This window comes from Moschus berezovskii, chromosome 1 (assembly GCF_049115385.1).
Source record: "Moschus berezovskii isolate FMDL1 chromosome 1, NW_MosBer_1.0, whole genome shotgun sequence".
NCBI lineage: Eukaryota > Metazoa > Chordata > Mammalia > Artiodactyla > Moschidae > Moschus > Moschus berezovskii.
The window spans coordinates 110,989,804-111,007,660 of record NC_142460.1 but is presented as its reverse complement, the minus strand read 5'-3'; the positions used below and the strand labels follow the sequence as shown (position 1 = coordinate 111,007,660).

Sequence of the window (17,857 nt, the reverse complement as noted above, 5' to 3'; positions counted from 1 at the left end):
CCCATGGACTGTAGCCTGCCAGGATCCTCTGGCCATGGGATTTCCCAGACAAGCATACTGGAGTGGGTTGCCATTCTCTTCTCCAGGGGATCTTCCCCACTCAGGATCGACCCCGCTGGGTCTCCTGCATTGCAGGTGGATTCTTTACCAACTGAGCCACCAGAGAAGCCCTAAGTTTATAAGAGCACAATATAATATTTAACTATAGTATTACCATTCAATGGTTAATTCCAGAAAGTCAGAGAGACAATCAAATAAAATATTACCTATTCTAATCAAATTAATTATATCATACACCTCAGTATCAGTTCAGTTCAGTTCAGTTCAGTCGCTCAGTCGTGTCCGACTCTCCGCGACCCCATGAATCACAACATATATACTAATTATTATTCTTATAAGAGAAAAAATATTTTCCAAAGCATTATATATAAATTCTAAAGAAAATGGAGATGTATCACAACCTACCCCTAGTATCCAACCTACATATGTTATGTACATACTCTTATACATGAATTGTTATTAGATTTGCTAAAAGCTTGTTGTATAGATTTTTTTTTCTGTCTTGTAGAAAAATGGCTCTTGTAATAACAAAGTCAGCATATTGTTCTGTTCTTGTTAGTTTATACTTTTATCATTATTATTATGATCTTTTTGTTTTTCCATAAGTTTGAATTATTTTTTCTAATGTTGATTCTTCACTGTTTGATTCACATATATTTACTTTTTAAATTTATATAAAAATTGTAATGCCACAAACTAGTCATGATCACATCCTGTCCATATTGTTAATTCCTAAAATAATTTGTCATTAAGTATGTTATATCTTACTTTTATATATTCTTTTCTAAATATTCTACAGTGATAATTGTGTTTGGTTTACTTTTTAATATGTGGTTAGGTTAAATTTAGAGTGAATATATTTATCCCATTTTTCAGGCTCAACTGAAATATACAAGTTACTTTCTGATGAGCTATTAAAAACAATATTCTTCACATTCTGACACTCCCAACCCATGACTAAATGAGATTTAGTATTATCATCTGGAAATAGATTCATCGTTTTGTTTAGAGGGTAAAATGTTTAGTTCAATCTTTCACCCTCAATGGCTATTTTTATTTTGCTCTTCTCTATTGCTTGCTCTTGGGGAAACCAGTTGCCATGTTGTAAGTGAGCTTAGAAGTGCATCTGAGACCTTCCAATAGACAAGAAAGTTAGTTTGAAAATGGAATCTCTTTCATTTGAACCTTGAGATGACTGACCAACACCTAAATTACTACCTTGTTTGAGACCGTGAACTGAGACCACTCAGCTAAACCATTGAGGATTACTGACCCACACAATCTATGAGATAAAAAAATGTTTGCTTCCTCAAGCCACTTCATTTTTAGACCAATTTGTTACATAGAAATAGATAACTAGTACATCTTCCATTTCTTTTTAACCAATATCAAATTTTAAAAAATCACAAGCGAGACAGCAATGTATGGGGAAAAGAGAATAAGGCTAAACCAAGTGCAGTTAAAGCAAAATTGTGGTCAACTCTCAACTGTCTTTAAGTAGAGAAATCAGAGATGCTAACCTCCTAAGAGAAGGTGATTAAGAACCCTGGCTACCAGTCCCTCTGATTAGGAAGAGACGATTCAATGCGGGGAACTAGAAGAGATGAATGGAGTTAAGTGTATAGTCTATGGCCCCAAAACGCTACTCTACACATGAACCAAATCCATGGCCATGGCCTCACCTTCACAATCCTACATTTCCATGAGCTGTCTCATGGAAGTGTCTCTGGCTTACTTACAGACTGCTGATTGACATCTGCTCTCAGTTGAGCTTCAGGTTCATGGTAATGCTCTGTGTTCCAATCAGTTCTGTCTTACATGTATTTGGCACAAGGAATTACAGTTTTAACTGGATCCAAAAGCTGAAATTCCTGAGAAGGATATTTATTTAAAACCACAAAAGAAATGCTATCAAATCCTTTGGGAATAATTCTCAGGAGAATTACATTTCCTGTCATGTGCTTTATCTCTTTCACAATATAAAAGATGAGATTTTTTATCCTTCTGGAGTGTTTTAAGATCTCTGACATCTAGTTTAAAAGTGATGAACGTGCAACTTCAGTAATATCTTGCTTTAGTCGTGGGAAACATCAATTGACAGAGCTATGCCTGTGATGTTCATTCTAGTGCACTCTATCATAGCCACATTTTTCCTGTTAAAATTTGGATTTGGTCCTGTCACTTGACTTGTGGAGAATAGGTTATCTTGTTTCAAAAATATCTTTGCCAACTATCAGTCATCATTAGTGGAAACATCTTTTTTTTTCTTCCTGCTTCATCCTGTCTAAAATTCAATAAGCATACTTTCTCATCACGTCTTTGTTGTCTTTTCTTGGCTTATTCTGCTCCGCTCCAATTTTTCATCTTACTGGAGCTGCTCCCAATGCTGGTGCCTTTTGAAAAATTGACATAAAGCTTCCTTCCCTCTCTGCTTTCATTCTCTTCACTTGCCAAGTCAGGGATCCTAGAGCCCAGAATAGATACCTTTATTTCCAATTGTAAAAGACCACCTATGAATATCTAGAGATGTATGATTATAAATAAGAGAGGTACTTGGGGAAATGTTCATCAGCCAGTTGCTCTCAGAAGGCAGTTGGGCAGGCTATTATATAAGAGCTCAGGCTTCGCCATGAGTGGACCTGGGTTTTCACTGTAATTTTGATATTTAATAGCGTGGCCTTAGGGAAATTTTTAAATGCTTTCTGGGTATGAGATTCTTTACATATTATACAATATTTAACTAGATATTGCTTTGAGTTTTACATACTATAATGTATGTTAGGTGCTTTTAAAAGAGTCTGGAATATAATAAATGCTCAATAAGTATCAGCCTTGCCTCCCCCAAACAAGTTGGATTGCCAGGTATGCTGTTATAGGCTTTTCTGTAATAATGAGATAGATATTTTCTCTGTCATTAAATATACAAGGATGGAATTTAGCCTGTGAGACAAACATATTTAGGAAATTGTGAAGCTCTTTTTATAGGATTTACTTCAGGTATTTGTGGACACACAGTTGGCTGATGAATAATGTATAGCCACCTGTTATTAAATGTGTGCTCTATTATCAAGAAATGCATAGTGTCTGATAGGTAGATAGATGATAGCTAGCTAGACAGATAAAATCACAAGATCACAGAATTTGAAAAATTAAAAAGATTTGAAAAATTAGTAATGCAACCCCTACAGTTACAGATGGAGAGGGGAGGGATGAGGCTGAATTTACAAGAACATAGTTCTCCCAGATTCCATTCCTGTACTATTTCCACTATGCCAGTAGGTGGTCTGTAGATGTTTCCATAGAATCCTGCAATCAAATAACACCAAAGAATTTATAATCCTTTGCAACTATTTGCACAACAAAAAACATTTAAAGAATTTGAATTTGTAAATCTACTTACAGGAGATCATTACAGATTAGCTGCTCTTTTGATACAGCAAAGGATTTTGCCTGAACTATATACACTCCTCATTTGACTCCTTTTGATCATTGTGGGTAGGACAATAAATGGCCTTTGGAGATAAAAATGGATTTGAAACATTCAACCACACACAATCAAAATGTGTTGAAAGTAATAAGTTCACTTATCAAGTAAAATTCCCAAAGTGTATAACCTTCTCTAGGCCAGTATGCTAAGCCTTTTGGCAAAGTTTATTAGCATTTTAAAAACACTAGAATGAAAAAAGAAAAGTCTCCCTGATTTCAGATTCAACTAAAATGTACTGAATATCAACTATGTTTCAGGGACTTTAAGGAACAATTTCTACACATAGAATTTTAATTAATTTTATAACTCTGTGGAGCCAGTGGAATTTATATTTAACTATTGATGAAACTAATGTTCACAAAATTAAGTTATTTATCTAGAATTATAGATATTTAAGTGAGAGAGTTAGGTTTCCAACCTGAATTTCAATTCCAAGTGCAATGTATTATACTATAATTGCCTCAGAAAGCCTCTTGGGATTTTTGTGTTTGTTTTTACCAAGAAAAAAACAATATTAAAAAATGTTCAGCAAAATAAAAACAAGTCAAATATAATCCTATTACTCTGGTATAGCTTTTCTGTGTTTTTGAGTATGTTTCCAAGTGATATTTATCCAAAGGCATTCATAATTTTATGCAGGTCTAATCCTAATGTCTGCTCATTTTTACCATCATTCTGACTTTTGAGCATGTCACCATGTTTTTGCAAGTGCTTTTTCTATTTTTATCAGTGTATATTTAATCACTTTGTTGGACAATGATTTATTCTATGTTCCATTAACATTGAATATTTAATACATTAATGAACAATTTGTGAATATAGTTTTTTCCTTTTGTTTGAATAATTTATGATAAATTTCCACTAATTAGAATCCTGAGTTTAAGAATATGGATTTTTTTTTCTCTTTATATTTATTGACATATTTTTGTTGTGCTGTTTGGTCTCTTAAGTTGTGTCTGACTCTTTGCGACCCCACGGACTGCAGCACGCCAGGCTTCTCTGCCTCCGCTATCTCCCAGAGTTTACTCAAACTCATGTCCATTGAGTCTGTGATGCCATCTGACCATCTCATCCTCTGCCACCCGCTTCTCCTTTTGCCTTCAACCTTTCCCAGCATCAGAATCTTTTCCAATGAGACAACTCTTCACATCAGGTGGCCAAAGTATTGGAGCTTCAGCTTCAGCATCAGTTCTTCCAATGAATATTCAGGGTTGATTTCCTTTAGGATTGACTGGTTCGATCTCCTTGCAGTTCAAGGGACTCTCAAGAGTATTCTCCAACACCACAGTTCACAAGCATCAATTCTTCGGCACTCAGCCTTCTTTATGGTCCAACTCTCACATCCATACATGACCACTGGAAAAGCCACAACTTTGACTATATGGACCTTTGTCAGCGAAGTGATGTCTCTGCTAATTTTTTTAAAAAATTTTAAATTTATACTTTATTATTGACCAATCTTGTTCTAATATCTACAATGTTGGAAGAATAAAAAATAACCAAAGAATAGAATGAGAATGTCCACTCATTTATGGCAGCTGAAACATAGAAGACCACATACTCAGAAGGTTCTGGTGCTTGGTTTAATACTCTGCTGTTATCATCTTCAAAGTTTTAATAATTTCATTTTTGACCTTGTGACTTGTAAGTGAAGCCCAATGAGACAATAAAGCAAAAGAAATAGGATCAAAAGACGATAGCATGTCCACAGTTCCTTGGGCCCTCATTTGCACATAGCAGCATATAGCATTCCCCATGTCTTATGATCACAAAGTTTTGATGCACCTATAATGTGTGGGAGCTACGTGAAATTCAAATAAAGGTAAGCCCACTAAGCTTATGCCTGAGTGGGGATATTAACAGCCCTGAGAAATCACATCTTCTCAATCAAATCAGAATTTGCTTCAAATGCAGAAGAAGGCAGTACACTCTAAGAAAGATAAGCCACCTAGAAACTCTATCATATCATTTCTTATCAGTGTTCCATTCCTGTAACAGCCAACCATTTGCACTGGAAATGATGATCATAAGAAAATGAAATATATGTCAACCCATAGTTCTTTTTCTTTTCAGTCCCTCCTTAGATGTAAATAGGCTGAAGATGATGTTGATAGAATGTGCAAATGTCAAGAAATGAAAAAAAAAAAGACACAGTTGCTTAGGGTTGTACATCATATTCACTCTCTTGGTAAAAACAATTAAAAAATACAGGTATGAAATACGGAAATACAAATTGTGCAATTTTCGTGAGCTGGGTTTGAATCAAATGTTTTTATATTTATATATAAACAGTGAAATTCATGCTAACAACTTAAATTTTTAAATTTTCCATACTTAGAACAGCATTAAGTAGCAAATAAAAAAAGAAAGAGAATGCTTTCTATTTTAGTACACTTAATGTCACTTTTTTCCTGCTTTTTGAACCAGGAGCACTATATTTTCCCTTTGCACTGAGGCCTGCAAATTATGTAGCCAGTCCTGTCTTTAAGTATTGAGAAGCTGTCAAGTTTATGGTAGCGGATACATGTTTTCAAAATTCTGATTTTAACTTGAAAGCTCAATTTTTATCATTGGCCACAAATACTGTCAGTTGCTTGCGTTGAAGTGACAGGCTCACTTCATTCTTTTTTGAGAAAATGTCTGCCAAATACTCAAGTCTGAATAACCATAGCTTCTTTCAAGCAAGAACAGTATTTTATTCTGAAATAAAGAGGAGAGTTCAGCTCTCAACAATTGCACAATGAAATAGCCATCACCTTTGGTATACAGCAGAGCTGCTTTATACATATCTTTTCACAACAATATTAAAAAGACTTGTACTCAAAAATTGAGATTGAATAAAATTAATAATTTTTACTGCTCCATCAAAGGCCTTTTCCCCCCCTTTCCTGTATATGTATGACAATGAAGAAACATCTACCAGTATTGTGTATTGCTACTACTTTGATTCCAGGTAAGCAGTGTATCTTCCCATGGTATTTGCATCATCTGTGTAAATGTCAACACATTTTCTTTTAAGTACATGATTTTTTTATGACCAACCTAGATAGTATATTAAAAAGCAGAGACATTACTTTGCCAACCAAGGTCCGTCTAGTCAAGGCTATGGTTTTTCCAGTGGTCATGTATGGATTTGAGAGCTGGACTGTGAAGAAAGCCGAGCGCTGAAGAATTGACGCTTTTGAACTGTGGTGCTGGAGAAGACTCTTGAGAGTCCCTTGGACTGCAAGGAGATCCAACCAGTCCATTCTAAAGGAGATCAGTCCTGGATGTTCATTGAAAGGACTGATACTAAAGCTGAAACTCCAATACTTTGGCCACCTCATGCGACGAGCTGACTCACTGGAAAAGAGTCTGATGCTGGGAAGGATTGGGGGCAGGAGGAGAAGGGGACGACAGAGAATGAGATGGCTGGATGGCATCACCGACTTGATGGACATGAGTTTGAGTGAACTCCGGGATTTGGTGATAGAAGGCGAGGCCTGGCGTGCTATGAATCATGGGGTCGCAAAGAGTCGGACACAACTGAGTGACTGATCTGAACTGAACTGAACTGAACATGATTTTTTAGTATTATTATGACAATTTTGATAACATGACACTCCAGAAAGAGGGTCTCTGGGGCCTTCAGAGGTTTACAAGCCACACCAATAATAACTCTGCTAGTTGATTTGTTGTAAAGGGGAAAATATCATATGTTATTTGAAATGTATTTTGTACTTAAATAAGAAATTAAGCTTCACTAAATCTTTAATCTGCAAATGGACACCAGAACCCTCATTTTTGCATGTCAAATGAATATCTATCCCACATAAAAGGTAAAATATATTCAGGGAAGAATGAATTTTCCTCAGTCCAAAGAGCTTAGCAGTGATAACCTTACTCTTTTATCCTTTCGTTCTTTTGATAACCTTACTCTTTTGTTCTTTTACTCTTTATATTTTGACTTACAATGTCAAGAGTGTTTGTCTATTCTGTTATGCTTTTGAGCTGGCTAATCCCCACAAAAATGATCTGCTGCTGCTGCTAAATCACGTCAGTCGTATCTGACTCTGTGCGACCCCATAGGCGGCAGCCCACCAGGCTCCCTGGTCCCCGGGATTCTCCAAGCAAGAACACTGGAGTGGGTTGCCATTTCCTTCTTCAATGTATGAAAGTAAAAGTGAAAGTGAAGTCGCTCAGTCATGTCCGACTCTTAGCGACCCCATGGACTGTAGCCTACCAGGCTCCTCCGTTCATGGGATTCTCCAGGCAAAAGTACTGGAGTGGGGTGCCATTGCCTTCTCCACAAAAATGGTCTAAGACCTTGAAATATTTCTGCCAAGAAATAAGAAGCTAAAACTAATAAAGAAAACCAAAGCAAACTGAAATGATAGAGCTGGCACTTCCACTCCTTAAGTGAGCTTGTCTCTTGTCATGATAGTAGGTTAAAATCCATAATGAACTAATCAAATATGATCAGAAGTCAGTCAAAGTGTTCCAAAGTATCAAAAAAAACTATTTGATAGTGAAGGATGATGAATAACCCTAAAAAGTAAATACTCTATTTGAAACTTTAAAAATATATGCATATATATAACACCTGTCTATAGTAAAATCATGAGTATTTTCACTTATAAAAATTAGATAAATTAAATAAAATTATGTAAATACAAGTAAAAAGATTATCAATGATGTAGTGCATTAGGATCTAAGGATTATTATTGAATCAGTTCTACACACATGAAGTTCATAGAGAAGAAAGAAGAGTACTCCAAGCAAATAATAATAAAAAGAAAACAAAAACCTAGTATAATAATATCAATATTAGACAATATAGAATTTAAGAAAAATTATTACTAGAACATAAAATCCTGATAAAAGAACAACTCATAAAGAAAATACAATAATCATGACTGTGTATCACTAAAACTATAATCTTGAAATATATGAAGCAAAATCAACATGATGGAGAAATTGAAAAATTCACAAAATGGGAAAATTTTTATATCTCTCTTTCTGAAACTGACAGATAAAAATAATCAAGAACACTGGGGAAATGACTAACACTGCTAATAAGCAAATGTTAATCAACTTGGTAAGGTCTAATAAAATTTGACATACAGTTGCCCCTTGAACAATGTGGGGTTAGGGATGCTGATCCTGTGAGCATTGAAAATACACCTATATTATAGTCAGCCCTCTGCACCTGTGGTTCTTCCAACCCCTTGGATCCAATACCTACATACCATATAGAACTGCAGTATTTACAACTGAAAAAAATCTGCTTAAAAGTGGGCCCACACAGTTCAAACCCATGTTGTTCAAGGGTCAAGTGTATTCATAGTTTTCTACCCAGCACTATGAAATGGGTATTCATTTAACTATTACAACAAAAAATTTAAAACAATCTAAATGTTCACTAAAATGTAACAAGATGAAAAAAATACATTCAACCATTGAAAATAAATTCATACTGTTTCAATATTTTTAAGTGAAGAAAAAAATGAAGACGGAACAATGCATATAGTTTAACATGCACGTGCGTGTGTGAGCATGTGCTAAGTTGCTTCAGTCATGTCCGACTCTTTGCGACCCTATGGAATGTAACCCACTTGGCTCCTCTGTCCATGGGATTCTCCAGGCAAGAATACTGGAGTGGGTTGCCATGGCCTCCTCCAGGGGATCTTCCCAACCCAGGGATCAAACCCATGTCTCTTATGTCTCCTGCATTGACGGGTGGGTTCTTTACCACTAGTGCCACCTGGGAAGCCCATAATTTAACATGTGCATGTAAAAAAATCACACATATCAACAAAATATGTTTGAAAATAAATTTATGACAGGTGCTAATTAAACTATTGATAATAATTACCCTTGAGAAAGGACAAAGAAAAAGATTTACATTTTAATCACTTGCATAAGCATTGTTTGAAATTTTTATGACAAGCAAGTAAGTATGTAAATATAATAGGTATAATAGAGACAGAGAAGAAGAAATGTAACTTTCCCTATCCTTGGGTAATCGTAGGATGCTGCATCAGAAAGCAAGCTCTGTATTGGCAAGACTGTGGAGAAAGAGGTGTTCTCATAATGTGAAAGTGTAAACTGATATAAGAGAAGGAAATTTGTTAGTACCAATGATCACTGACATCATCTAAATGTTCTCCAGGTTAACAGTTGCATATTGAGCTGTGTTAAATCAAACTCATTCCTGATAGTCACAGAAGTAAAAATCAATTTATAAAAGGTTACAATTGATGTCAGTAAAACAAAGAGGGTTTGTACAATTAGTAAATACATATAAGTTCTATCATAAGTGTATTTTGAAGGGGCAGGGTAGGCAATGGTTCTCCTGAGAAAAGGAATACCTCTGACATCATGCTATACAAATCTGATAAAATCTGGAATGATAGTTCTTTATTTTCTCTGTAAATACTCTTTTAGCAGAAAGTATTCATTGTTCCAAAGTCATTACTTTCTTGGGCTCCAAAATCACTGTGGATGGTGACTGCAGCCATGAAATTAAAAGACGCTTGTTCCTTGGAAGAAAAGCTATGACAAACCTAGATAGCATATTAAAAAGCAGAGACATCACTTTGCCCACAAAGGTCCATATAATCCAAGTATGGTTTTTCCAGTAATCATGTATGGATGTGAGATTTGGACCATAAAGAAAGCTAACCGTTGAAGAATTGATGCTTTTGAACTGTGGTGTTGGAGAAGACTCTCGAGAGTACCTTGGACAGCAAGGAGATCAAACCAGCTGGTCCTAAAGGAAGTCAACCTTAAAATACATGAAAAGATCTTTAGGAGAGTTGTGACAAACAGTGATCCAGAGAAAAAAAAATTGTAATATCACTAACATTAACCTGGCTTCAATTCAGTATTATTTCATTTAAAACGTGACAAACTGGCAGCAAAGAGCTAGTTAATTAATCAGTCAATATTACACTAAAATAACTGTTTACAAATGTTTGAATCTGTATTTGAGGACTGTTAGAGAATAATCTTAAAGAAAACATCAAAGATATTTTGAGAAAAGAATTAAAAAGTGTGAGAAAATAATTATTTGCCTCTATAAACAGAGCTTTCTGTGATTATGATTTCAGTGTGTCTGCCCTCTGATGCCCCCTCGCAATACCTACCGTCTTATTTGGGTTTCTCTTACCTTGGTCGTGGGATATCTCTTCACAGCTGCTCCAGCAAAGCGCAGCCGCTGCACCTTACCTTGGACAAGGGGTATCTCCTCAAGGCCCTCCTTCCTGACCTTGAACGAGGAGTAGCTCCTCTCGGGCCCCTGTGCCCGTGCAGCCACCGCCTCTTGGACGTGGGGTAGCTCCTCTAGGCTGCCTCCCCTGGCCTGGGGCGTGGGGTAGCTCTTCTCAGCCTTACTTTTGCGCCTGGTCGGTTGCGCAGGCGTCTCTCGCCTCTGCGCCGCCGGAGCCCGCATCTCTCACGTCTGCAAGTGAGAAATGGATTCAAGGGACAGATCTGATAGATAGAATGCCCGATGAACTATGGACGGAGGTTCGTGACATTGTACAGGACACAGGGACCAAGAATATCCCCATGGAAAAGAAATGCAAAAAAGCAAAATGGCTGTCTGAGGAGGCCTTACATATAGCTGTGAAAAGAAGAGAAGCTAAAGGCAAAGGAGAAAAGGAAAGATATAAGCATCTGAATGCAGAATTCCAAAGAACAGCAAGGAGAAATAAGAAAGCCTTCCTCAGCAATCAATGCAAAGAAATAGAGGAAAAAAACAGAATAAGAAAGACTAGAGATCTCTTCAAGAAAATTAGAGGTTCCAAGGGAACATTTCATGCAAAGATGGGCTCGATAAAGGACAGAAATGGTATGGACCTAATAGAAGCATAAGATATTAAGAAGAGGTGGCAAGAATACGCAGAAGAACTATACAAAGAAGATCTTCATGACCAAGATAATTGCGATGGTGTGATCACTGACCTAGAACCAGACATCTTGGAATGTGAAGTCAAGTGGGCCTTAGAAAGCATCACTACGAACAAAGCTAGTGGAGGTGATGGAATTCCAGGTGAGCTATTTCAAATCCTGAAAGATGATGCTGTGAAAGTGCTGCACTGAATATGGCAGCAAATTTGGAAAACTCAGCAGTGGCCACAGGACTGGAAAAGGTCAGTCTTCATTCCAATCCCAAAGAAAGGCAATGCCAAAGAATGCTCAAACTACCGCACAGTTGCACTCATCTCACACGCTAGTAAAGTCATGCTCAAAATTCTCCAAGCCAGGCTTCAGCAGTATGTGAACCGTGAACTTCCAAATGTTCAAGCAGGTTTTACAAAAGGCAGAGGCACCAGAGATCAAATTGCCAACATCCGCTGGATCATGGAGAAAGCAAGAGAGTTCCAGAAAAACATCTGTTTCTGCTTCATTGACTATGCCAAAGCCTTTGACTGTGTGGATCACAATCAACTGTGGAAAATTCTGAAAGAGATGGGAATACCAGACCACCTGACCTGCCTCTTGAGAAACCTGTATGCAGGTCAGGAAGCAACAGTCAGAACTGGACATGGAACAACAGACTGGTTCCAAATAGGAAAAGGAGTACGTCAAGGTTGTATATTGTCACCCTGCTTATTTAACTTATATACAGAGTACATCATGAGGAATGCTGGGCTGGAAGAAGCACAAGCTGGAATCAAGATTGCTGGGAGAAATATCAATAACCTCAGATATGCAGATGACACCACCTTTATGGCAGAGAATGAAGAAGAACTCAAAAGCCTCTTGATGAAAGTGAAAGAGGAGAGTGAAAAGGTTGGCTTGAAGCTCAACATTCAGAAAACAAAGATCATGGCATCTGGTCCCATCACTTTATGGGAAATAGATGGGGAAACAGTGGAAACAGTGGCAGACTTTATTTTTTTGGGCTCCAAAATCACTGCGGATGCTGATTGCAGCCATGAAATTAAAAGACGCTTACTCCTTGGAAGGAAAGTTATGACCAGCCTAGATAGTATATTAAAAAGCAGAGATATTACTTTGCCAACAAAGGTCTGTCTAGTCAAGGCAATGGTTTTTCCCGTGGTCATGTATGGATGTGAGAGTTGGACTGTGAAGAAAGCCGAGCACTGAAGAATTGATGCTTTGAACTGTGGTGCTGGAGAAGACTCTTGAGAGTCCCTTGGACTGCAAGGAGATCCAACCAGTTCATTCTAAAGGATGTCAATCCTGGGTGTTCATTGGAGGGACTGATGCTAAAGCTGAAACTCCAATACTTTGGCTACCTCATGCGAAGAGTTGACTCACTGGAAAAGATTCTGATGCTGGGAAAGATTGGGGGCAGGAGAAGGGGACGACAGAGAGTGAGATGGCTGGATGGCATCACCGACCGATGGAGGTGAGTTTGGGTGAACTCCGGGAGTTGGTGATGGACAGGGAGGTCTGGCGTGCTTTGATTCGTGAGGTCGCAAAAAGTCGGACATGACTGAGCGACTGAACTGAACTGATAAACAGAGCAGAAAAAAAAAAAATTATTGAACATAAATCCAAAGAAAAAGAAAGAAAATAAGGTCCAGTACATCCACATAAGCCAAAGTCTTTCAAAAAAGCCGAAATTTCAAAAAACATTCACAGACCAAATATCAGCTTTAGGAAAAAATAATGAAATGTAATGACAACTAGCATGTGAAAAAAAAGAACACCTTATTTTCCATATATAATATCACTTTAATGCAGATATATCCCAATATTTAAGAAACAAAACCTGTGAGCTTTTAAAAATAAAGATATGGAAAAGAAAATGATTTTTTTAATAAAATTCTTTTTTAGAAATAAAAAAAAATAAAAAAAATAAAAAAAGAAAATCTAAATGATAATTGGGAAAATTTTATTTTATATTATCAATAGGAGATGATACATTAGAATATCATTAGAACATCAAGGAGATAGATTCTAATTTCATGCACAGATGTTTGGGAAAAATCAATAGGTCACAAGCCATTATTTGACTAAATTGGCTCTTTCTTTGAATTGAACCAACTGTTGGCCTGCCAGAAAGCAGGACTCTTCATAAATGAATAAATAATAAATGGAAAAAGTAAGAATGGATGAATGCATGAAGATGAATATATTTTCAAGTTCAATTAAATATTAAATATTGTAGTCATTAAAAATAATGAAATTTTTTGAAATTAAAAAGAGAATAATTTAAAAACCTGTTTCTCTGATAAAAGTCCCTAAATAAGAACCAAAATATAGTTGGGAATATACAGATGGTACAGGGTATTAATGAAGTATACAAATAAATAGAGCAAAGAAAAGAATTGATTTAAATATAAGGAGAGACTAACAGGCCATTACACAAAATAAAGGACACCGAGTTTGTAATCAACTCAAATCTACTTTCTTCTATTTAAATTCCAAACTAATTGAGAGTTAGGACTTCTGATTCAGTAATTGATGAACACAGATCAAAAGGATTTATAAGTAATGGGACAGTTCTGAGAGCCCAAAATGACAGCTGAATATGACAGAGATGCCAAAGGAAAAAGCTCAAATTTATTGCATCTCTAAACACTGAAATGGCTGACTGTTTCCTTCTCAGCATGAGCATGTTTAGATATCTGAGAATTTATTTCACAGATAGAAACATAATCCTTTTTTTTCAGTTGGCATTAAGCAAGGGAGAATCTCTCATGTAAGCCAATTTTAATTTTTTAATCTCAAGGCAATGAGTCTTAATTATTCCCTGTAAATTAATTATTTGAGAAAAAATAGCATGCACTAGTGTGGGCCACAGTCACTAGACACTGGGAAGAGTTAATGTGCAACTGGCCTATTACCAGTGGAGGAGGAAAGCCTTTGGCCTGAGTCCTTAAATTTTATCCAACTCACTTGTTAGATCCTGTTTAAAAAAAATCAGAGAAGCATGGAAATTACGTAGTACATGCAAAGGAAATATTTATGATACAGTAAAATTTCAAACGTAGTATATACACTATGATGACAAGCATTCAAGGACATCATAAATGTGAAAAAAAAAAAGACTAGAAGGAATTACAGAAAACTTTTTAACAAATGGACTGGGTTAGTGGGATTATGCAACTTTTTTCCTTTGCAGTACTTACCAAACTTTTTTGATGATGTAATGTCATTATTAAAGTTTTTAAATTTAATGAAAAAAATCATTTTAAGATTATTTAGATTGAAGGAGATTATTTATTGTTCATTAAAAAAATACCAGTGTGCAACTTGAGTTCTCCCCAAAGGGTTTACATTTTAAAACAGTTAGACAAAACTAACAAGGACATGTTTCCAATCAACAAATGACAGGACCTTGACTTGCTACCTATAATATTATTCACATTGTTTGACATAAAAATTAGTAAAAGTTATAGTTATTTTGTTTCAGTTTTTTATTTTGTCTTACTGCAAAGCTAGAGATGCTAGACAAACTGGTAGACATCATAATTTCTTACCCATATAGAGGTTCAGTTCAGTCGCTCAGTCGTGTCCGACTCTTTGCGACCCCATGAATCACAGCACGCCAGGCCTCCCTGTCCATCACCAACTCCCGGAGTTCACTCAAACTCATTTCCATCAAGTTGGTGATGCCATCCAGCCATCTCACTCTCTGTCATCCCCTTCTCCTCCCGCCCCCAATCTTTCCCAGCATCAGAGTCTTTTCCAGTGAGAGGTATTAGTGAGAATAAAAGTCATAAAATAATAGCAAGCAAAATGCTAAGCCTTGCATTACCACTAGAGAATAACACAGTAGCAAAGCTTCTTTTGGGCTCCCCAGGTGGCTCAAGAATCTGCCTGCCAGTGCTGAGATGTGAGTTTAATCCCCAGGTCTGGAACGTACCCTGGACAAGGAAATGGCAACCTACTCCAATATTCTTGCCTGGAAAATCCCACGGACAGAGAATCCTGGAGGGTTATAGTCCATGAGGTTGCAAAGAGTCAGACATGACTTAGTGACTAAACAACAACAATACAAAAAGTTTCTTTCACAGACTCTTTATCTATAAATTCCCATAGATCTGAGTACCAGGGCAACTATGTCCATCACCAACAGATGCCTATGAAGTTGTGCCTAATCATTTTCATCTGTGTATTTACTTATCTAATGGCCTGTATACTTGCTGTGTTTGTGTTTATTTTGGGTGGTGTGTTACAAACGTCATTAACTTTCTTATAAGGTACACTAACTACCGTACCGTGCATAAAATAAATAAGCTACAAAGATACATTGTGCAGCACAAGAAATATAGCCAGTATTTTATAACTATGAAGGGAGTCTATAAAGTATTGAATCACTATGATGTACACCTGAAACTAGCATAATATTGTAAATCGACTATACATCAGTTTTTAAAAGGTGGTAAAAATATTGTAAGTTGTAGGAGGTGGTACTGACAGTGTTGTTACGATTTAGTAAATGGATTTGTGAATAGCCTTTCAGATAACCATCTATTAATAATAGAAAGACCCAATTAGATAGTATAGCTACTCAATGAAAAAAGGAGTTAGAGAAAAATGGGAGATATGAGAGAGAGAAAATAAGCTGGGGAAATTAAATTCAGACATGTAGGATAATGACACAGGAAGAGAGTAAAATCAGGGGGAGACCTATCTGAAAGTGCATCGAGCTTTGTCATTAACTCCAAGCATTGTATTTATAGGAGGACTGGTGATATCGAGAAATGGAACATTTTAAGGACAAACTGAGAAGTTTGTTTAAAGTCACACTGAATTTTTCAGTTTTGAAGAAACTTCCAGAGAAGCTTTCTTGTAGGATGTTTGAACTAAAGGACTGAAGTTTGATGGAGAGATTTGGCAAAAGATCAGGATTTAGGAGCAACTGATTACAGATGAAGATTTAAAACAAAAATAGAGGACAGCAACTTCTACAAAGTGAAGTTTTAGAACAGGTCCAGGGATATAATTGGAACCTTCTGGTTGTTGACAGACTGGAGGAGAATGAGGAGCTAGAGATAGTGGAAAGGAGTATAAGGAAAAGTGAGGAGCAGGGTAAAAGGGAGTTTGAGAAGGACTACACCTGTCAATAGAACAAGAGCACTGAGGTATCAGGAACATACAGCGTAGAATCATAGAACACAATGGGAGCTGGAAACCCTTCAGCCACCACCCAAGAAGAAGCTTTACATATTGTGGGCTTTCAACCTCCATTTGAGGATACTAGGTTCGGCTCCTTCACTGGAAATTCGATGCTTAGGAGGTGGTTTAGACAAATTAAGGACCACTTCCATGTAAAAGGATGTGCATATGTTCTATATAAACCTCATGGGAAGAATAAAACAGTTGGAGAAACTGCTTCCGGGGCCTTGTCGAAGTTAACTCATGTATTGAAAGATGAATCATTACCTTATATCTATCATTGCCAAAATCATTATTTTTGTCCAATTGGCTTTGAAACAACCCCTGTTAAGGTGAATAAAGCATTTAGCAAGGGTCCCCTCATACCACAGGAAGCAGATTCTTAATTGGAGAATCAAGCAGAAAAATCCTGCTATTCACTGTACAAAATGGGCAGATATTATTACTGATCTAAACATTCAAAATCCAGAATATTTAGATATCTGGCACCTAGAGAGGGGCCTGCAGTATCAAAAGACAAAGAAGGTTGGAGGAAATTTGCATTGCATCCTAGCATTCCAGAGACTTGGCTGGCAAAGATTTGGCCTTTGGAACTTTCCATTTGGAACCATTAGACAGGAATCACAGCCTCTAACACAGGCCCAGGGAATTGCCAAATTTGACAGTGAAGACAATATCTCCAAGAAGCAGCACGGGTGCCTGGGCCAGTCTTTCAGTGCTAGTTTCCATCAGGACTCGACATGGAAAAAGATGTCCAGTATCCACAAGAGAAGGAACAGTGGCTACCTACCATGGTTACAGCGATTGTGATGGGAGTGATTGACAACACTGGGTACCTACAACGGGTGTCATACACACAGCTGGTCTATGCAGGACATTAAGACAGTATGAGATTTTAAGTCTACGTTAAATAGAAACAGATCTTGTGGTACAAAACATAACCTTGTAGTTCCTCCAGTAAATAAGCTTGTGTATAATTGTGCTGTGCTTAGTTGCTCAGTCATGTCTGACTCTTTGCGACCCCATGGACTGTAGCTCATCAGGCTCCTCTGTTCATGGGGATCCTCCAGGCAAGAATACTGGAGTGGGTTGCCATGCCCTCCTGCAGGGGATCTTCCCAGCCCAAGGATCGAACCCAGGTCTCTTGCATTGCAGGCAGATTCTTAACCATCTGAGCCACTAGGATGAGTTCAGACATGTAAACAGATAAGCACAGATATTTTTGTC

General features: G+C 37.0%; 1 pseudogene; it reads left to right on the top strand.

Moving 5' to 3' along the window:
* The first annotated feature begins 16,632 nt into the window (after positions 1-16,632).
* Positions 16,633-17,453, top strand: LOC148778813 (basic immunoglobulin-like variable motif-containing protein pseudogene; annotated as a pseudogene).
* Positions 17,454-17,857: the final 404 nt, after the last annotated feature.